Below are 22,035 nucleotides of genomic sequence, written 5' to 3'. Positions count from 1 at the left end.
TCTCACAGACCTTTTTTATTAAAAAAATTTTTTTGCACAAGCTTACCTATTACAGCATAATGATTGAACTTTTATGGGAAGCCCACACATATATTTTTACTCTATATTTTTTCTAGTCCAGCAGTTGTTACATGTTGATTCTACAGCAGCTTGAGTGATTCAAAGCCAGTCTTCTTTCGCTCATCTGTAAAATGTCTAGTTCCCTTTTCAAACTACTGCCCGTCTCTATCTGGGTACCTTTAGTAAGTCATATTTCCAACTAGATAAGCAGCTATTCAAAGTGTTATTTATTTGGAGGTTTTAATATCAGACAATATTTTTTTCTTTTCCTACTAGCAATAATCGCGGCTCAGATAAACCTCATTGGCTACAATGCTGCCACTGCACAAAGCTAATATTAGGCAATATTATATGACTGTATGAAAGATATCTGGAAGTTTGGGGTTGAAAATCTGAGCTTAGTATTTCATTTCTTCTGACAAAAATTTAAATATACATGTTTAAAAACAAAATATAGTTCCTTTGAAACTGGTTTTTCAGAGAAATCCAAAGTGTGGCAAATAACAAATAGAGATTTCTTTTCAAAATAAATGGAGAAAATGGAGACATTTGTATTAGTGTCAACAATTAAATAAATAGATTTTTGCACCGATGCACTTTTTTTTCATTGTGAAACCTGTTTAAGTAATTTTCAAGTAGCCACAGCTACAGGTAATTTGGTGTTAAGGCCCACGAGAGCTCTGGCCGTGTTAACATGGCAAGCCGCATGTGAAGAAGGGTACCTTTTAAGTGCTACATAATGAAAACAAATGGTACATTTAAAGCCTGCCACTGCCTTGTGATGTGCGCCATGTTCCAGAGATGAGTAAGTTCCTGAGAACAAATACCATCTCATTGGCTAAAACACCCGGCACCAGTGTTTTTTCACATAATTAAACTGGACATGTTTGAGAAAAATGAAATGACAAAGATACACTGTTAAGCTGCAAATAGTATTCAATGACATTATCAAATGCAGAGATTCTGAAGTTTGCATATTAATCGAGGGAAGGTGCTAATTTGAGTGCTTTAAGCTTCACTCACAAGGCTGTTTACATGCTTTGTTCCACCTGGACCTGTTTGGAGGTTGTCAGAAACCTAACCAGCAGAAAAATATTGTATTTGAAAATACACATGCATGTTTAATTAAGCCAGGGCCACTGAACATTCCTCAATATATTTAGCTGGTGAGGTTTAAGCTCCATCAGAGCATCAGGCATTATCACCTTTTGAAGTATTGCTGAATCTTTAATATTTAAAGCACAAAGCAGACTGTAATAAAAAATTCCAGCAGACCCTAGAAGATTAAAGATGCTTTGTAAATGTGACAGTTTGTAAATGGAACACCAGGATTAAAGGATCCCTCTGATATTTCACAGCATATTTTTCAGGTGTATGCTAAATTATGAATACAATTAAATAGCTGTAATTATTCTCCAGAAGTGGACAGCAAATTTAAATGCCTAAGAAATTTGCAATTGGCTCCAGAATAGGGATTTATAGCATAGTGGCCTGAGTGGGCACGGTAAATCTTTCTAGCCGGTATCAACCAAAGCTCTTTGACGCCCAGTGAGAACTTCACTCACCCTACCTGACACGTGCCCTTTAGGAGTTTGGAGCCAATGATTGTCCTGAATAAGGGCACAACTGCAAACATGTGTTGGGGAAGAATGAACTAGGGCTGTGATGCCAGAGGTGTGTGTCTTAGGAGCCACATTTGTAACCACCATTAAGCAAAAAGGCTCTGTGATTTGTGTGTCCTTTGGCACATCGATCTGACCAGACACAAGCAGTGTCTGGCATAGAGTGGGCTCTAAGCAAATATTTGTGGGATGAATGAATGAATAATACATATAAAATGTGCTTATTCTACTATTTTAATATTTTTATTAAATGAATTTTCCTGGAAATTAAGTTTAGTGTGATTTAGTCAAAACAATGAAAAAGCAGGGACAATAGTGGTATGTTTTACACTTGGAGCAAAAACACATTTTATGGCTTTTCTTAGTTATCAAGTATTTCTCTGGGTGGTGAGATAGTGTGGGCCTCACGACAACAGTACTGCTCTGGTCCTAGTCACCTATGGGAGCTTGGCCCAGCCACTGACACTCAATCAGCCTCAGTCTCCTCATCTATAAAATGGGGATCCTAATCCCTTTTGAAAGATTAAATGAGACAATGAATGACAAGACCTTTGCTGTGTGCGAACACATATGAATTGCTTAATAAATAATAGCCTGTCATTGAGAAAGTCAGCCCAGGTTAGTAGTTACAAGCACGGGTTCTGGCCCAGACTGACTGGCTTTGGGTCCTGGCTCCGCCACTCCACTAGTTGACCTTGGGCACATTATTTGAACTGCCCATGCCTCAGTTTTCCCATCTCTAAAATGGAGACAATAACTGAACGTATTCCATAAAGTTACTTTGAAGACTGAATGAGTTGATATTTATAAAATGGTTGGAATTAGGCTTGGCACTTAGTAAGCAAATGGGGTTTTGTGAAATAAAACGAGCATTGCCTGTCATACAGGGGGCTTTTCTGAAAAGGGGTGCCGAAACTGTTACAACCCTCGGTGAGACCAATGAACTGCAGTTCAGAAACAACCCAGAAGTTTCTGTCATTACTCTTTGCAGCCTCCGAGGTGTCTGTGATAGGAGGTGAAGAACTGCGGCAGCTGTTTCTGGCTCAGGCCTCAAAGCTCAGCATGGGTTCTCCAAAACCCTGACAAATAACGCAGCTGTTAGGAAACTTGTCTCAATATTGAGGAAAAGAGGAGCCTCGCATCCATCTAGCTCAGCAGGAAAGGCTGATATTAGGTCTCAACTGCCCTGCTGAGACCCTGGGCCCTTACCAGTTCCCAGTTCGATGACTGAGGACATTAGCTCTTCTGTATTGAGAACCTACACATGGCAAGTGCTCTACAAACATCTTGTTACTCCCCAGAACAACTTTAGGGGGAAGACACTGTTATTATCACCATTTTATGAATGAGGGAACTAGGGCACAGAGCGGTTACTTAATGTGCCCCAGGCCACAGAATCAGTAAAGGGCAGAGCTGAGACAGCTCTGGCAGTCTGACTCTGGAGCCCAGGTTACTAACCACTAAGCATACTGTCCTCTTGGAGGTGAATGCGTGTGACTGCTCAGAAAATGCAAACTGAATTTTGCGTGAGTTCTAGTGAGTCTCAGTGTTGGGGCAGAATCATGCCCACTGGTCATATTCATGTTTCTATTATTAGAGTGTGGGCATTTTGGGTGTGGGCATGTGCATATGTATTGGGGGATATATGTGTGTCTCAATTTACTTCAAGGCACCGATGAAGCAGAATTTAAACTCTTTTTGCAGGAGAAGCAATGACTAAGAGTGAAGAATCAATCAGTGGTCAGGAAAACTTGCATAGGGACCTTTTTTTTTCCTCCTAGAAAGAAAGAAATTAAAATCCAGGCCTTTTTCTTTTTGAGGTTCAGCATTATTACAACTCTTCTGACAGACTAAGATGACCCAGGCTTAAAGCTTTCTGTTGGAAAAATATACTCAAGATTCGTAGAGAGTATTCTCTCCATGAAAAAAAGTCTATATAAATGACGTTGTTTGAAGCCAAGCCCTTTATACTGGCACAGGGCAGGAGGGAAAGAAAAGGGCTAGTTTCTACGAAATGCATGACTACAATGAGAAACTTCATTTAACTCAGCTCCTCACCCAGCAGTCATTCTTCGGAAACAATGCCCGATCAGTGAGTGTACAGTGACACTGTATAGTTCCAGGGAAGTATGTGTTGTAGATTGTAGTGGTAATGGCCCCCCACTTTGTTCATGCGTTCTCGTATCCACGCCTCCAGTTATCCCCTCTTATACCGCTACTGGGTTTAGCCACGTGACTCTGACTTGCTTTGGCCAGTGGGAAATAGAAAATATAAAATAAGCGGAAACTTAAATATAACTTGCACATTAGGGTTTGTCCTCTCATTTTCTTAGGTCCGTAAGAGCTGAGTGGCACAGCTGCCCATCGAGAAACCTGCCAGCGGTCAGACGTGGGGAGGCAGCCGTCCTAGATCACCCAGCTGCCCGCGGCCCTGCCAACTCATTGCAGATACTAGAGGAGGCCCAGCAGAGATCAGCCGCTCCAGGCCAGAAATGCTACCCAGGCCTCCTAAGACTCGTGAACTATATACATGTTCTAAGCACTAAGTTTGGGGGGTTTGTTACATAACACAAACAAACTGATACTGGTTCTGAGGAGGGAGGACTTTCCATAACAAACACTAAAAATGGGCAGCATTAGTTTTGAAATTCAGCGGTGGGTAGAGGCTGGAAAAATGGCAAGAAAACTGCAGTAGCCACCTGGAAAAAATGGCAACCTAAGTCATAAAACAGAAAAACAATTGGCATAGCTGTCTTCTGGCCTGCGGTAACTTGGAAGATAGATAAGGTACTTGTTGACCTGGTAAGTTGATTTTCAGGCAGAATGTGGACAGTGTGAGTAAGTTTTCATTTTCTATTTTGTTTTGTTCTGAGGCCTATGATAAGGTAGGGCAAGAGAGAGAGAGAGAGAGGCAGTAGTGTAAGAAAGAATTTCTTGGTCTGTAAGCACAATTAAAAGTGAGTATAGAGCAGCCTCAACCTGCTGCATTGGAAAATGAAAGTTTTTCTCTTCCTCAATCACCCCAATAATTTAAGATCTCTCAAAAAGAGGCTTAAAGCCCCAAATCAAATCAAAGATGTAGCTATAACCCCCCTCCCCTTTTAAGACCTCTGAAAGATTTAAACTGGCACATGGTACACCCTTCAATTAGAGAAGAGAGTCTCTAAGAATCTTAAGAACATGGTCTCATTGGAAGTTTATCCAAAATATGAAAGAAATCTGAAGAAAGGGGCCTATCTAGAAAAGAACTGTGACTGTAGCATTTTGGACTATAATCTAGCACATAAAAAGTACATAAAGTTTTCAAAGAAATTGTACCACCATAAAGGCCTTCAGCTGAGACTCAAAGGGATAGAGATTGTTTAAACCACTAAAAGTCCTCTGAGTCTCCACTTTCTACAGGCAGGAATTAGGCTGAGAAATCCACACGGCCGCAAATGGTAGCGAACCCCAGTGTGTGAGTCAGCCCACCAGTGCAAACTCACCCAGAGAAATGCAGGAGCAGGAGCTGGCAATGAAAAAAGGAAGTATTTTATTGTAGGATTGGCTACTCAGGAATGTAGGTGGCTCTGCCCCTGAAAGACCTGACTCCCCCGTAGCACGTAGGGTACAGATGATAGAGGGCAAAATCACAAGACACTGTAGGTTCAGAGTCATGTTAGGAGCTGATTGGTTGGAAATGAGGTAAGGGCAATAATTCATTTATTAGGGTCTTAAGGAAAGCTCTGATATCTACTCTGGCATCCCTCTCTCTGGTTTCATAGAAAAGTAGCCAAGGAGTTCACCTTAGAGCTCAGGAGCTGAAACATAACTTAGGTCAAGATGTTATCTTCAGCCTGCCTGGGGTCCAGACCTTGTGACCATCAGTCAGGTCCTGGCTGTTGTCTTTTGCTGCCTCAGGATTACTGATTATTAATGGGAAAGGCTGGGTCTATGAAATGGGTGGGATAATGGGGGAAAATGATTTCTAAAGCCATAGTCACAAATGAAATCAAAATCATGCGGACCCTCTATTTGAAAAAGGGAAAGCTTTCGAAAGGAGTAGCAAAGGGCTGAGAGTGGAGCCAAGAGCCATGCGAGTGAAAGAGACCCAAGTTTTGCCACCCTGAAACTGCCTCTTGGGACATTGATTTTAAGCTGGTTGTTAAGAAACAAAAGACTAAGATGGAGGTGTAGGTGAAAATACTGCACCTCCTCGCACAACCAAATTTAAGGACAACAAAGATTTAGAAACAAAAGTACACCAAAACAGACAGAAAATTGAACTGTACCGAAGTCCTACAACAATGAACCATTCATCCAGACTGGTAAGAGGTGTGGGGTCCAAGGCCGGAGGAGAGGAGTCCTGGCAGGAAAAGGCGGTGGTTAGTGGACCTGGGTGGGTGCAGGGACGAAAACCCAGTAAGGCAGCTGTCTGACCACAGATGCACATCTGCACACAGATAAACCAGGCAGGTTTAAAAATGGTCAGTGAGACAGACCATGCAACCCAGGGCCCCAGAGACAGGAAATAAAGCCTAAAAGCACTGATTGGAAAAATACTTTCAAGGGTTGAAGTACCAGGAGAGGTTCCCAGCCTCACAGGAGAGTTTGTTGGAAAGACCCACAGGGTCCTAGAATGTACACAAGCCCACCCACCTGGAAACCAGCACCAGAAGGACCCAATTTGCTTGTGGCAAGTGGCAGAGGGGACGAAAGAGCAGAACAAATGCCATTGCTCCCTCTCTGACCCTGCCCCCAGTCATAACCTAGCGACTGGGTTGACCTGCTCTGGTGAACACCTAAGCCTCCATCCCTCAAATGTAACAGGTCCCAACAGACCAAAACATTATGGTTCAAGCTAAAGAACAGCTCTAAGCCCAAGAGCCAATACTTCTAAGTGACAAAGAGGTAGCCAGCCTATCAGATGCCAGTTCAAAATAGTGGCGATCAGGGTGCTCACAGAATTGGTGGATTATGATCACAAATTAGAGGAAAAAATGAAGTTTATGAAAAGTGAAATGAAGGAAAATGCACAGGGAACCAATAGTGAAGGGAAGGAAACTGAGGCTCAAATCATGGAGTGGACTAGAAGGAAGAAAGAAACAATCAATCAGAAAAGAATGAAGAAACAAAAATTCAAAAAATTGAGGAGAGACTTAGGAACCTCCAGGACATCTTTAAATGTTCCAACATCTGAATTATATGGGTACCAGAAGCAGAAGAAGAGCAACAAGTAGAAAACTTATTTGAACAAATAATAAAGCAGAACTTCCCCAGTCTGGCAAAGGAAATAGACTTCCAGGAAGTCCAGGAAGCTCAGAGTCCCAAAGAAGTTGGACTTAAGAAAGAACACACCAAGGCACATCATAATTACATTACCCAAGATTAAAATGAAGGAGAGAATTCTAGAAGAGGCGAGAGATAAGGGGACAGTCACCTACAAAGGAGTTCCCATCAGATTGTCAGCGGATTTCTCAAAAGAGACCTTACAAGCAAGAAGGGGCTGGAAAGAAGTATTCCAACTCATGAATGGCAAGGACCTACATCCAAGATTGTTCTATCCAGCAAAGCTTTCATTTAGAATGGAAGGGCAGATAAAATGCTTCTCAGATAAGGTCAAGTCCAAGGAGTTCATCATCACCAAGCCCTTATTATATGAAATGTTAAAGGGACTTATCTAAGAAAAGGAAGATAAAAATATGAACAGTGAAAGGAGAGCAAACTCACAGTTATTAACAACCACACCTAAAACAAAAGCAAACCAAGAGGACAGCTAGATCAGGAGTGGAACCATAGAAATGAAGATCACGTCGCAGGTTAGCAACAGGGGAGTGGGAGGAGGAGGAAGGGGAGAAGGTACAGAGAATAAGTAGCATAGACAGTAGGTAGAAAATAGACAGGGAGAGGGCAAGAATAGTATGGGAAATATAGAATCTAAAGAACTTGAGACACGTGGTATAAACTGAAGGGGGAATGGTAGAGGAGGGGGTGTGCAGGGTGGAGGGGAATGAAGGGGGGAAATGGGACAACTGTATTGACGTAATCAATAAAATATATATTTTTAAAAGCATATGACAAATAAAAAGTTAATATAATGTAAAAAAAAGAAACAAAAGACTTACAAAGAACTTTTGATCCTCCCCCTTTCCTACTTAAGAGACTCACTTGAAAAACTTGCCTTGTGAAAGGAGCCTTAGCCTAATTTGAATTAAGTGTGGTAGATTGGAGGGCTTCAGGCAGGGACCTGGTAGCTACATTACCCACTGTGCCCCATTAAAGCAAGAATGTGCCTGTCACTTTGTTCAGCTCTTCCTCAGCTACCTGTAAACTGCCCATTTTCACTTTTGAAGTCTGAGACCCTATTTCCCCCTTTTCTCCTTTGTCCAAAGTGTCACATACACCCAATTTTACCTCGCTGTCTTTGGAATTTTCATGTTTATATGAATTCCCCACACACATAATAAAATTGGATTTTCTCCTGTTACTCTGCTGTATGTCGTTTGAATAATGGGCTCAGGCAGAAGAAAGGTGGGAGGGAATGTACTTTTTTAGCCCTCACAGGAGCCAAGCACTGGCAAGCCACTCCCAGGAAGCAGAACCAGGACTTCAGGAGTATTCTGCTCCCTTAGGGTACTTGATGGGGAGGGGCGGGGCCTGTGCTGGGTAAAGTTTAGAATTGTTATGGATGGGTGACTACTCCGTGCTTCCCATTCTTTCCTTTTAGGAAAAGCAGCAGTTAGCACAGATATCCTATCTTGCACTAGGCAAAAACACTTGGCCTTTTAGTGTAGAGTTGTCTGGATCAAGAAAAGCTTCACCCAGGAAGACAAGATTGTAGATCACAAGACCCTGGACTTAGAGCCTGTTGCCATGATTAGATTAGACTTTTGCAGGGGTTTGAGAGGGAGTGTGTTTTACGTGTGGAAGGGACAGGAAATGGTTATGACTGAAGAAAAGGATGCAGTTAATTATTAAATAATGGTTTGTAATTTGTTCTTGCCTCTTTTTATCTAAACTGTTGGGTAACCCCTCACACTGCCTTTGGGTTTCACTGTGTGGACTGTTTTAGCCAATGATGGAATAGCGAATGTCATACAAGTAGTCTTGAAAACTGCTCAGGCACTGGGGCTTTACCTCGCTTGTTGCTTTTGGATCTTGGCTGCTGAGTGAAGAAAACGGCCTGTTGGCTGGCCTGTTGGGTGATGTGAGACATTTTGTTGCCCAGTTACTTGGATTGGCAGGCTGTCAACCCCTGAACTTGTGAGCGAAGTGATGCTAGATCACCCAGCCTCCAGTTCATCCTTGGTCCACGTCCTGCATACCCACAGACATTTGAGAACACCTAGTGGAAGGTGGCCCAGAAAAGAACTGTTCAACTGACCTGCAGAATCCTGAGTTACATCCACAGTTATTTGTTTTAAGTTACTAAGTTTTGAAGTGGTTTATTATGCATCAATGCCTGATATAACAAGTGAATTTTGACAAGGAATATCTAAGGCTAAATAAAACATTGAATGGGTAACACAGCTTATTCTAAAGAGCAAGTAAGGCTTCTGCAGCAACCTGTAGTAATTTAGGGGGCATTTCTTGACCATTACTCAGCTTAACACTATATAATAAACCTCATTTTCCTATTCCTACCCCCATACCTTAGTTACTATTGCTAGAGCAGCAATGAAATCATTATTGCAGTGGTCAAGGATTCATTCCTTCATTTAAGTATTCATTTATCAATTCAACAAATATTTTTTGTTTCTTTTTTTCTAGGTCTTGGACATAGAATAGTGAAAAGACAGGCACTATTTTTAGGAAACTGATTTGGAGGGATATACATACAGGTAAGAGGGATAGTAAACACACTTGTTAGATAATGCAGGTCATGTGTTTTACAGGTAAGGACATTTGATAATAATTAATGAGGGGGCAGCTTAGGGGAGAGATAATGAGTGAGTTTCTGAGAACTGCACAATATATAATATTGGAAAATAATTTAAATATTTTTAAAATAAACGTTAATAGCACAAGTGGTAAAGCAGGTCAGATCAGAGAGGGAACTAGAGGTTGGCTGTGTTCAGAGCAGAGAGACAAAGGTTGACTATGTTTACTAAATTGAAGCCATATGGTAAATACTTTTTGGTATCCTACTGTTGTTACTAAGTAATATATTTTCCTGTTTGACTAAATATTATAAGGATTTTTAACTAACACATTATTGTTTATAATGTAAATATGCTGTGTTTTTAAATTTTTAATATTATAAGTAATATTAAAATAAACATCTTACATGAGATCCTTTTTCTTATTATTTTCTTAAAGTTTTCTGAATTTACACTTATTTTTAAATCATTAAATGTCCATTGCAAAATTGTCCTCCAAAAAATTATGCCAATCTATACTTCCAACATCATTTTGTAAGATTCTGGGACCTAGTTTCTTCAGTGGAATTCATTTTGTTTCTTTGTTATAAAAACATTGCTATGTTCTGCTGAGAAGAATTTACTGCACACAATAGATGTTGTCAATTAAGTCTCAATAGAATGTATTTCAGTGAAAACCTACTGTGTGCTTGCCATGTGCAAGACATTGACTCTTATTATATCATAGTTAAACAGGGGTAGGGAAACACAGAAAAATGATAAAAGTGACTCAGATTCCACAGAATATATCCCCCACAGATAGCTCCTGAGGAAAGTACTAATGGTACTAAAAAAGTGTTTGCATAAAGAGTCAGGAATCATCTTAATTTGACTTTTAGTTGTGTCGCTGATCAATTGTAGTTTTCAATAATAACTAATATTTATTGGCGTTATTGCAATATGCCAATTAATTAACTGTTTTAGAACCTACCATCTCATTTAAATTTCACACCTATCCTAAGTATCATTATTATTTCAGTTTTACAAATGAGAATGTTGCTACTCCAAGAAGGGATGTCATTCACACAAAGTCTTGGACTAAAAAGTCTTGGGGCTGTGATTAAAGTCTAGTTCTGTATCACTTGGCCAGGGCTTCTATCTACTGAGCTGCACTGCTAGCTGAGCAAATCACTTGCTATTTTTAGAGTCCTGTTTAATCACACTTAAAACAAGGAATTCAAGCTAGATGATTTCTGTATTCCTTCCACTCTAATGTTTTGTGATTTAGGCATTCCATGTTATGCATAATATCTGCTTAGTAAAGAGAGCTTGAAAAATCTTGACCACACATTGCAATAGGTTTGGAACTCTTCCCTCAGATAGCAACTCTCCAACTATAAATCCCTAACATCATGTAAGTATAAGGTAGCTGTGTTCTGACTTTCAAATCGCAGATCCAGTATTTTCCTTTACTTATTTCCTTTCTCTCTTTCTGCCCCTCTGATTTTAAAAGAAAAAAAAAAACCTTTTAAAGAGAGAAGAGACTTGAAAATACACTACTTCTAATTCTTCTGCAGCAGGCATTGTAAACTTAAACACCTACTGGGACATTTCTTTTTAAAATACCTATATCTTAGCTGTGTTTAGGAACACTGTAAGAGATGTAAAAGAACACTGTCTTGCTCAGCTGCCTGTGCTACCATGGCAAATGCCTACCTAGTTACACTAGTTACCTAGTGATGTTGGGCATCTTTTCATATGTCTATTAGCCATCTGCATGTCCTCTTTGGAGAACCATCTATTCAGGTCCTTTGCCCATTTTTTAATTGGGCTCTTTGTTTTTTTGGTGTTGAGTTTTACATGTTTGGCCCAGACGTAAGAGAACACTGCCTGTGCTACCATGGATAATGCCTACCTAGGTACACTGTTTTATGTAAGATAATGTAGAGGACTTGTAGGTGACAAGGTAAATCAATCACACTCACTTATCTCCTCTCTATTCAAAAACTCAATAAAATGACAACAGAAGCAAATATAAGCCACAAGGGTAAAAAGAATGGGAACAGATATATCTAAAAGAAAGAGAAATTTCAACACATTTTTTTTGTGAAAGTGAAAATTGATGTACTAGTGGAAACTCCACTAGCAGAGTAGAGGAAGTGATAGCCTAAAGTGCCCACAGGAGAAGAAAACCATGAGAAGTAAACTGAATCACTTTGCAAAAACTCTAGAAAGGCTAAGATTTGGAAATTCCAGATATCACAAAAGTGTGTGTGTGTGTGTTTGTGTCTGTGGTGTGAGAGGAGGGGCAGTGTTTGGCTGGTGGTTCTGACATCAGGGAAACTAGTTGAACTTCCTTAAAGAGCGATATTGAGCCCCTAGGTTCTCTCCTCACCTACCCAGAGAACTTCCTTCTATGCAGGAGATCAAAGGGATGTTTTCCAGATAAATTATACCAGAAAAACTCTAAATTTTTGCAATGTATGGGGAAAAAGTCCAGTAAAGAAAAATGCTGAGGTACATACTGGTCTAAAAGGTTAGGGCTGAGTGTTTCTCTTCTGGCTCTTGCTGATTGCCTTGTCTCACTGAGAACAGCTGGAAGAGCTGCATAGGTATTTTAAAAGGTCTATTTGAAAATATAATAGAACTACTAAGGCAATCACGATTTAAGGGACAAAGAAGCACAACAGAAATGCAAATGCAGAGTGGTAAGACTAACATGCAACATTGCTTTTCTCTTTAATACATAAGGGACAACCAAGAGACTATATTAATAGTTTTATGGGGCTGAAGAAATAAAACTTCTAGTGTCTGCCAAGATCTAGGGCTTCGTATTACACACAAGGCCCCTCAAACCTCTACCCTGGGAATAAGGACAAACCTGAAACAGATTCGTCTGGTAAAGACTGCAGCCCAGCTTTAAATTATTGACTGTATTAAGGAGATTTTTTTCCAAATTGCCTGTCAAAAGCAAATGTACATGAATTCTGGTAGGTAATAACATCTGAGGGCCTGAAATTTTCTGTTTCAAACACAATGTTTGGGACTTAACTTTTTTTCACATTTTTTTTATTGTTGAAGTACAGTTGTCTTCATTTTTTCCCAAAAACTAATGACTCAGAGGAAAATAAAAGGGAAAATCAAAGTACCCACAAGACATCAGGTATTGAAGTTATTAGAAAAGTACTCTGAAATAACTATCATTAATATCATTAATATGTTGTAGAAAGTAAAAAATGAAAAATCCAGCAGATAAATAGCATCTATGGAAATAAGTTAAATGAATATTTTATATCTGAAAAATACAAAATCTGAAATTAAGATAGCAATGTATGGGCTTAAGAGATAATTAAAGATAGATGAAGAAAAGATTGGTGAGCCAAAAGAAAAAGTCAGTTAATAAAACTAAAATACAGAGAAAATAAAGTTGAAAATTACATAAAAAGACATGGGATTCATGAGAAGATATATCAGCTGTATAATTAGTATCCCAGTAGAAGAAGATATAGAATAGAACCAATATTAAAAGAAATAATTGCCAAATTTTATAAAATTGATAAAAGATATCATGACAGAGATTCAAGAATCTCTACAAACCCCAAACACAACGCATACATAAAACCATACCTAGACATATTATGGTAAAACTGTTAACCAAAAAAAAAATGGTAGTACCCTTGTCGACACACAATGAGGCTCACACATCACATAACAACAGAAAAATGAAAGTAAAGCCAAAAGAAAATAGGGCATCTTTGATGCCTTCAAAAAAATAACTGTCTCTTTAATATTCTGTACCCAGCAAAAATGTAGTTCAAAAATGAAGACAAAATAACTATATGGCTAGGAAAACAAAAATCAGATAACTAGTCATCAGGATATCTGTATGAAAAGAAATTCTACTAGGATGCTTTCAGTAGAAGGAAATACATAACACTATACAGAAGGCACGAAATGATGCAAGAAATGAAAAATATAAGTATCAAAGAGATTAAATGAATATTTGCTGTGTAAAAGTATTAAATAATGCCTTGTGGGGTTTAAACTACGTCATTTAAATATTGAAATATACGACATTTATTTATTTATTTATTTATCTAAATGTAATCTGTATTGTATTTTTTCCCATTACCATTTAAGTCCCCCAGCAATCACCACACTGTTGTCTGTGTCCATGAGTTCTTTTTTCCTTTTGCTCAATACCTCCCCTTCCAAACCCCCTCCACCTCCACCACTAGCTGTCATCTGCTCTCCACCTATGAGTCTGTCTCTGTTTTGCTTGTTCTGTTTGTTCATTAGATTCCACATGAGTGAAATCATATTGCATTTGTCTTTCTCTGACTGACTTATTTTACTTAGCATAATGTTCTCCAGGCCCATCCATACTGTTGCAAAGGGTAAAATTTTCTTTTTTTTTTTTTATAACCAAGTAGAATTCTACTGTGTAAATGTCCCATAGAATTCTACTGTGTAAATGTCCCAATGTCCCATTGTTTCATCCACTCTATTAACGGACACTTGGGCTGCTTTCATATCTTAGCCATTGTAAATTGTGTTGGAATGAACACTGGGGTGCTTACATTCTTTTGTATTCGTGTTTTTGGTTCCTTCAAATATGTTCCCAGAAGTGGGATTTCTGGGTCAAAACGCAGATCCATTTTTAATTTTTTGAGATGTCTCCGTACTGCTTTCCACAGTGGCTGCAGCAGTCTGCATTCCCACCAACAGTGCAAAAGGGTCCTCCTTTCTCCACATCCTCACCAGCACTTGTTGTTTGTTGATTTATTGATGAAAGCCACTCTGACAGGTATGAGATGGTATCTCATTGTAGTTTTAATTTGCATTTCTCTGATGATTAGTGGTGTTGGGCATCTTTTCATATGTCTATTAGCCATCTGCATGTCTTCTTTGGAGAACCATCTATTCAGGTCCTTTGCCCATTTTTTAATTGGGTTGTTTGTTTTTTTGGTGTTGAGTTTTACATGACAATTTTTTTTTAATGCAGAAGGTAATAAAATTAAATGGAAAATGTCATAATTACTAAGAGCGTATCTAGCTAGCAAGTTAATATGATGACGTAAATGAATAATGAAAATACTTCTTTAATCCAAAATAAAAGAGAAATAAGAAACATAAAACAGGGTAGATCAAATAGAGTACAAAGAATAAGGATATACACTTGAAAAGAAATGAATAAGTAATTAAATTAAATGTCAAAAGATAAAATACTCAAACAACAAAGATTGTCTAGGTAAAAAAAGTATATGTAACCTCTAAGAAACATGTTAAATCTAAGAATAAGGAAAAATGGAAAAAAGTAATAGCATAGAAAATGTTGTGTAGACACTAACTATAAAAAGGTGCTGTAGTTACACTAATTATAGTGTATGTTATGATAAGAATCATTACTAAAGATAAAGTGGGGCATTTTATAAGTGATATATTGGGTTTATCTACAAGAAATATATAATTGTTATAGATTAATACAAACCAAATAATGCAACATCAAAATATCAATAAATATAGCAAAATTAATTGGACTAAGGCAGAAATAAACATATCTATAATCATAGTGAGAGAGTTTAACACACTTATTTCAATATTTGTTAGAGAAAGCAGACGAAGCATCAGTAAAGACATAAAAATTTTGAATTCAACTTCTCATCAATAAATACAAAAAATTGTTCCCAGAACTGAGAAATGCATGTTCTTTTCAAATAGACATATTGCATTTACCAAAATTACCTTTTCCAGGCCATAAAGCAAGTTTCATGATATACAAAGGATTAATACAATTCAGACTATATTCTCTTACCACAAAAGAGTTAACCAGAGATCAGTAACATAAAGAAAACTAATAAGATCCCCCAGAGTTTGGAAATTAAGAAAAATACACTTTAGTGAGCTAAGGATCTAACCCAATGAAGAAATCACAATTAGCAAATAATATCAAATAAATATTAAAAATATATCAAACTGTGTAGGATACAGCTAAAACTGTGACTATATGGAAATACACGATTAAAGTATCCATCTCATGAAATTATAAATAAACAGAAAATTAAACCCAAAGAAAGTAAGAGGAATGGAATAATGAAAATAAAAACATGATTAAATAGAAAAAATATTCAATAGGAAGAGTTCACGAAGGTAAAAGTTGAGTCCTTGAAAGATAAAATCCCAAGCATCTGAAAAAAACTGTTCAAGAAAATAACAGAGAAGCCTAGATAGCTTCATTTGTAATTTTTTTCTAAAACATATTTAAGAGATAAAAATACACCAGTCTTGGCTTTGGCCAGATAGGTCAGTTGTTTAGAGTTTCATCCCAGTACCCCAAGGTTGTAGGTTTGATCCCTGGTCAGGGCACATACAAGAATCAACCAATAAATGCATAAATAATGAGTGGAACAACAAGTCGATGTATGTCTCTCTCCTTTCTTATCTCTCTCTAAAATCAGTAAAAAATGTATGTGTATATAGCAATCTTATCCAAATTCTTCCAGAGAACAAAAAATTAAAGAATGCTTTTCAGTTCATCTTATGAGACTAACATAATCCTGAAAATGAAATCTGACAAAGACAGAAGAAAGCAAAAGTATAGATAATATTATGAATATAGAAGCAAAAATTCCTGACTAAATGTTAGACCCTAGCCATATATGAAAAGGTGATATATCATGACCAAGTGGGATTTATCAAAAGATATTTATTATCTATTATATTTATTTTGTTAAAATATTTAACAAAAGATATGCAAACTATGAAGAAAAAATACAACATGTTGCTGAGGGAAATCAAAGATCTTTTTTTAAAAAAGGAAATATTTACCACATTTATGGATTGGAAATGTTAATAATAAAACATTCAAATCTCCCCTAATTAAGCTAAAAATTCAGTGTAATACCACATAGTCTCTGTAGTTCTTTTTCTAAAATTTATATGGAAATGCAATGGATCAAGAAGCATTAAGACCAGAGGTCAGCAAACAGGTTTTTTTTTTTGTAAAGGGTCAGAGAGCGATTATCTTAGGCTTTGTGGACCAGCCTGTCTCTCTGGCAACTAACCAACCCTGGCGTAGTAGCCAAGGAGCAGTCACAAACAATATGATAATGAGAAGGAATGATGACTGCTTTCCAATATAGCTTTATTTATAAAATTAGTTGTTGATTCCATTGGACACAGTTTGCAAACTCCTGGGCAAGATGGTCTTGAAAAAGAACAAAATTGAGGATTTAAACTGCAGCATATCAAGACATACAGCGGGGGCAAAAGTAGAGTTGTTTGTTTGGAAAACAATATAATTAATAAGAATAATAACAATAATAATAATACAAGAATAAACTATGTGTTTCATGTACTCACAACTGTAAACCTGCTTTTGCCCCACCCTGTATAAAATCACCATATGGAGATAGTGTGGTATTAATGCAAAGTAAACCAAAGAAATAAAAGTCCACACAAAAGAATCCACACATATAGACACCTGGTTTATGGCAAAGCTAACATTGCAGAGTCTATAGACAGCCTTTTTTTTCCCCTTAATTAATCCAGTCCAAATGAGTAAAATATTTTAATATGTTGCCTCAAGTCTGGCTGACCTATTATAGCGTTTGAAGAGTGAAGGCCTATGGCAGCTGTGTGATCGAAGGTGTGGCTTCTGTGATTAGCCCAGTAAGCAGTAAAACCTGGAAATGATTAACTATAATCTCCCAAGAGAAAAATTACTAGAGCTCTTCTGAGCAGCCAAATCATAGTTATGGTTAAAGAGCAGCCACATTTTGTAGTGATACGATTTTTCATGTCCACGTGAAATGAAAGACTTGCTTGCCTTACAGGTACACGTTCAAATGTTAAGGACTTTGTTCAAGTCACTTGTGCATTGCCTGGCATATAAATGATGTATAATTTAGGATATTGGTTCAGCTAGTTTAGCAATCTAACTGAAGAATGACCTAAACAAAATACAGCACTTATTTCTCACACATGAGGATCTGAGCTGGGACATGTTCCGAGGGTAGGGTGGCTCTACGGGGACTTCCAGGTATCCAGGTTCCTCCCATCTGCTTCTTCGGTCGTTCTCCAGGGCATGCACCACAAACATTAATGTGCTTCTGGGATTCCTGTTCAAATGTGGATTTCGAATCAGAGGGTCTGGAAATGGGGCCTGAGCTGCTACATTTCTAACAAGCTCTCCAGTGATGCCAATATGCTGCTTTAGAGAAAACGCTGGAAATTATCAAGGCCCACACACCAAAACTATATTCCGCCTGGAAACTGTTATTACTATGGCTGCTATAACACAGAACCACAAACTTTTTGGCTTAAAATAACATTTATTCTCTCATAGCTCTGTAAATAAGAAGTCCAAAATCAATATCTCAGGGCTGGAATCAAGGTGTCTGCAGGGCCATGTTCCCTCCCTCCAGAAATTTGAAGGGAGAATCCATTTCTCGCTTCTTCCAGCTTCTGCTGGCAGCTTGTATTCTGTGGTACAGAAGCAAACAGCCCTGCTGACACCTTGATTTAAGATCTATAAGACTTATTTTGGACTGCTGACCTCCGGAACTGTAAGAGAATAAATCTGTGCTCCTTTAAGCCCATGAGTTCATGGTAACTTGCTACAGTGGCAATAGAAAACTAATACAGCAGTAGACCCCAGCTACCAGGTTGCGATTTATGGACAGACTGGCTCACAAAGGGAATTCAGGAGGGAATAAGTCCAGTCCAATGGCCATCACAGTGCTGGGGAATCTAGGGGAGTCAGACTGGTGTCAGACTAAGGGGAGGAAAGATTTGAGAACTGTTAAAGCAGTTCTTGTCTCAAAGTTGGTCTGGCATTCGAGATAGGTCTGAGCCTGGAGATGAAACTAGCTAAGAAAGGCAGCCTGTCATGTAAGACAGGTGCTGATTGGCTGTTGTAAGAGTTTGGGTGCGTTGTTGCAACAACTTTAAACAAGTTAAGATATACTATTTTCCATCAATCTCTGGGATGAGAATTTATGTATTGTGGGGAGATCATTTTCCTTAACTTGAAGGAACTGTGGTTTTTTTATCTTGATTCTAAATTTGAAATTTAGAGAATGGATTATGCCTAAAATTCTTGAGAAAATATGATAAAGGGTGGTAATATGTTGACCCTTGAATGATAACATAATTGTAAAGTCCTGAAAGAAAAGGTCTGTGTGTCCTTTAAATTCTTCTTCCTTAGCATACAGTAACAGCTCTATCATCATCACCACCACCACCACCACCACCATGTATTGAATCTTGGTCCAGTGCAAGTTTTGTTCTAAGAGTTTTAATTTTATTAATTTATTTAATTTGCACAAAAAACATAGAGAAGATATTATCTACATTTTTCACATGAAGACCAAGATTTAGAGAAATTAGTGATTTATCCAAATTACACAGCTACTAATGGGTCTAAGTGACTCCAAAGGAACTTTTTAACTATGGGGATATATAACCTCCTTTTTAAAAGCATCTCGACCATTTTTAAGTGCACACTTCAGAAGTGTTGAGCACATTCACGCTGTGGTGCAACTGACCCCTAAAACTCCAGACCTCTTTTCATCTTGCCAAACTGACTCTGCGCATTAAACAACAACTGCCCGTTCTTCCTACCTGAAAGCCCCTGCAGCCAGCCACCCTTCTACCTTCTGTCTGTGAATTTGACTACTGTGGGTAACTCCTATAAGTGGAATCACATAGCATTTTTCTTTTTTGACTGCCTTTTTTTCACTTAACATAATGCCCTTAAGGTCCATCTATGTTGCTACATGTGTCAGATTTTCTTTCCTTTTTAAGACTGATATTCCATTCTAAGTATCTGCACTATACTAGGTTTATCCATTCATCTTGGATTCCTTCCACTTTTGGCTGTTGTGAGTAATGTTATTATAAACATGGATGTCCAAAATATCTCTTTTTTGTAATATGTTTTATTGATTATGCTATTATAGTTGTCCCATTTTTTATCCCTTTTATTCACCTCCACCCTGCACCCCCCTCCCACCAACATTCCCCCACCAGTTCATGTCCATGGGTCATACACATAAGTTATTTGGCTTCTATATTTCCTATATTATTCTAAACCTCCCCTTGTCTATTTTGTACCTTCTATTTATGTTTCTTATTCCCTGTGCCTTTTCTCCCATTCTCCCCCTCCCGCTCCCCNATCTCTTTTTTGTAATATGTTTTATTGATTATGCTATTATAGTTGTCCCATTTTTTATCCCTTTTATTCACCTCCACCCTGCACCCCCCTCCCACCAACATTCCCCCACCAGTTCATGTCCATGGGTCATACACATAAGTTATTTGGCTTCTATATTTCCTATACTATTCTAAACCTCCCCTTGTCTATTTTGTACCTTCCATTTATGTTTCTTATTCCCTGCGCCTTTTCTCCCATTCTCCCCCTCCCACTCCCCACTAATAACCCTCCATGTGATCTCTATTTCTGTGGATCTGTTTCTGTTCTAGTTGTTTGCTTAGTTTGTTTTTGTTTTTGTTTTAGGTTCAGTTGTTGATAGTTGTGAGTTTGTTGTCATTTTATTGTTTGTATTTTTTATCTTCTTTTTCTTAGATAAATCCCTTTAACATTTCATATAATAAGGGCTTGGTGATGATGAACTCTTTCAACTTGTCCTTATCTGAGAATCACTCTATCTGCCCTTCAATTCTAGATGATAGCTTTGCTGGGGAGAGTAACCTTGGATGTAGTTGATTTGAGTCATGATTTCCTTCCCTTCACTGTTGGTTCCCTGTATATTTTCCTTTATTTCACTTTGCATAGCCTTCTCTTTTTCTTCTATTTTGAGACCATACTCAATTATTTTTGTGAGCACCCTGATTCTTAGTGTTTTGAACTCTGCATCTGATAAGTTGGCTATCTCTTCAAAGCTTAGTTGTATTTTTCTAGAGCCTTGATCTGTTCTTTCACTTGGGCCATATCTTTACACCTTGGTGCACCGAGGTGCACCTGTTACATAGTGAAGGGCAGAGCCTTAGGTAATTGCCACTGCAGGGCAACACACTTAGCTGCGTTGTGGCACTGTCAGTGGGGAAGGGGTCTGAGAGGGGACAATGCAGCTTGCTCAGCTCTTGGCTGGCTTTCAGTCACTTCCCCCACTACCCACAAGCAAACTGGGCCCTTCTGGTGTTGATTCTCAAGTGGATGGGTTTGTATAAATTCTCGGACCCTGTGGATCTCTCCAACTAACTCTCCTATGAGGCCGGGGGTTTCTCCTGGCACTGCAACCCCCACAGGTTTTTTCAATCAGGAGTTTTGGGGCCTTATTTCCCTGTGCTGGAACCCTGGGTTGGGCTGTCTATCTCATTCCCCAGTTGTTCCTTTCAGTTTATCCACACTAAATGTGAGACCACACAGTCCTCCAGCAACCTCCTTGCCGTGAGTCCTCTCCACCTCGGCTGCCTATTTCCACCTCTCCCACTGGTCTGGATGAATATTTCTTCTTTTAACTCCTTGGTTGTCAGACTTCTATACAGTTCAATTTTCTGGCAATTCTGGTTATTTTTGTTTTTAAATTGTTTGTTGTCCTTTTTTTGGTTGTGCAAGGAGGCAAAGTGTATCTCTCTATGCCTCCATCTTGGCTGGAAGTCCTCCAGATGTACAAAATATCTCTTTGAGCACCTTTTCAATGAGCTGGGTGGTTATTTGTTTACTTGTGGAAAAATTTTTATTCAAGTCCTTTGCACATTCTTAAAAAATTAATAAACTATTTTTAGATTAGCTTCAGGTTCATGGAGAACTTGAGTGGAAGGTACAAGGAGTTTCTACTTCCTGTCCCCACACACGCACAGCCTCTCCTGTTATCAGCCTCCCTCGCCAGAATGGTATATTTCTTATAATCAATGAAACTACATTGATGTATCATGTTTGCCCAAAAGTCCATAGATGACTTTAAAGTTCACTCTTGGTGTTATACATTCTATGGGTTTTGACAAATGTATAATGACATGTCCCCATCATTTTGGTATCATACAGAGTATTTTCACTGCCCTAAAATCTTCTGATCTCCACCTATTCATCCCTCTCTCCTCCCTTAAGCCCTGGAGACCACTAATTTTATTACCGTCTCCATAGTTTGCCAAAGTATCAGTTTTTGAGTAATTAGAGTAAAATGATTACACAATTCCATCACCACTTTTTGGGAGCCCCTCTAAGGTTAATAAGATGAGATTGGAGGTCTGTAGTCCTGAAAGAGAGGTGATTTCACTGGTCTGTGCAAGCATCAGAGACATCCTCTCAACTCCATTAGTAAACTTTTCTAGCTCAGAAGCTTCCACAACTGACCATCATAATTTCCTAGACAAAAATTTTAATATATACATTCTTAAGACCAACTCCCAAAAATTTAGTTGGCCTAGAGTGACACTTAGGAGTCTTTTTTTCCCCTTAACTCATCCATGCAGATAATTTGGTAAACTCTCTTCTAACAAACTCAACTAAGTGTTAATTTTGGTTTTGAACAAGTAAAAGACATCTGCTA

The 22,035-nt window shown here is 38.4% G+C and overlaps 1 pseudogene; it reads right to left on the bottom strand.

Annotated features, from left to right (window-relative positions):
* Positions 1 to 236: 236 nt before the first annotated feature.
* Positions 237 to 393, bottom strand: LOC118986568 (uncharacterized; annotated as a pseudogene).
* Positions 394 to 22,035: the final 21,642 nt, after the last annotated feature.

This window comes from Sturnira hondurensis, unplaced genomic scaffold (genome assembly GCF_014824575.4).
Source record: "Sturnira hondurensis isolate 20B ecotype Veracruz unplaced genomic scaffold, ASM1482457v3 Scaffold0004322, whole genome shotgun sequence".
In the NCBI taxonomy this organism is placed as follows: domain Eukaryota; kingdom Metazoa; phylum Chordata; class Mammalia; order Chiroptera; family Phyllostomidae; genus Sturnira; species Sturnira hondurensis.
Note: the sequence above shows the minus strand (reverse complement) of the source record. Positions and strands in the feature narration are given on the sequence as shown.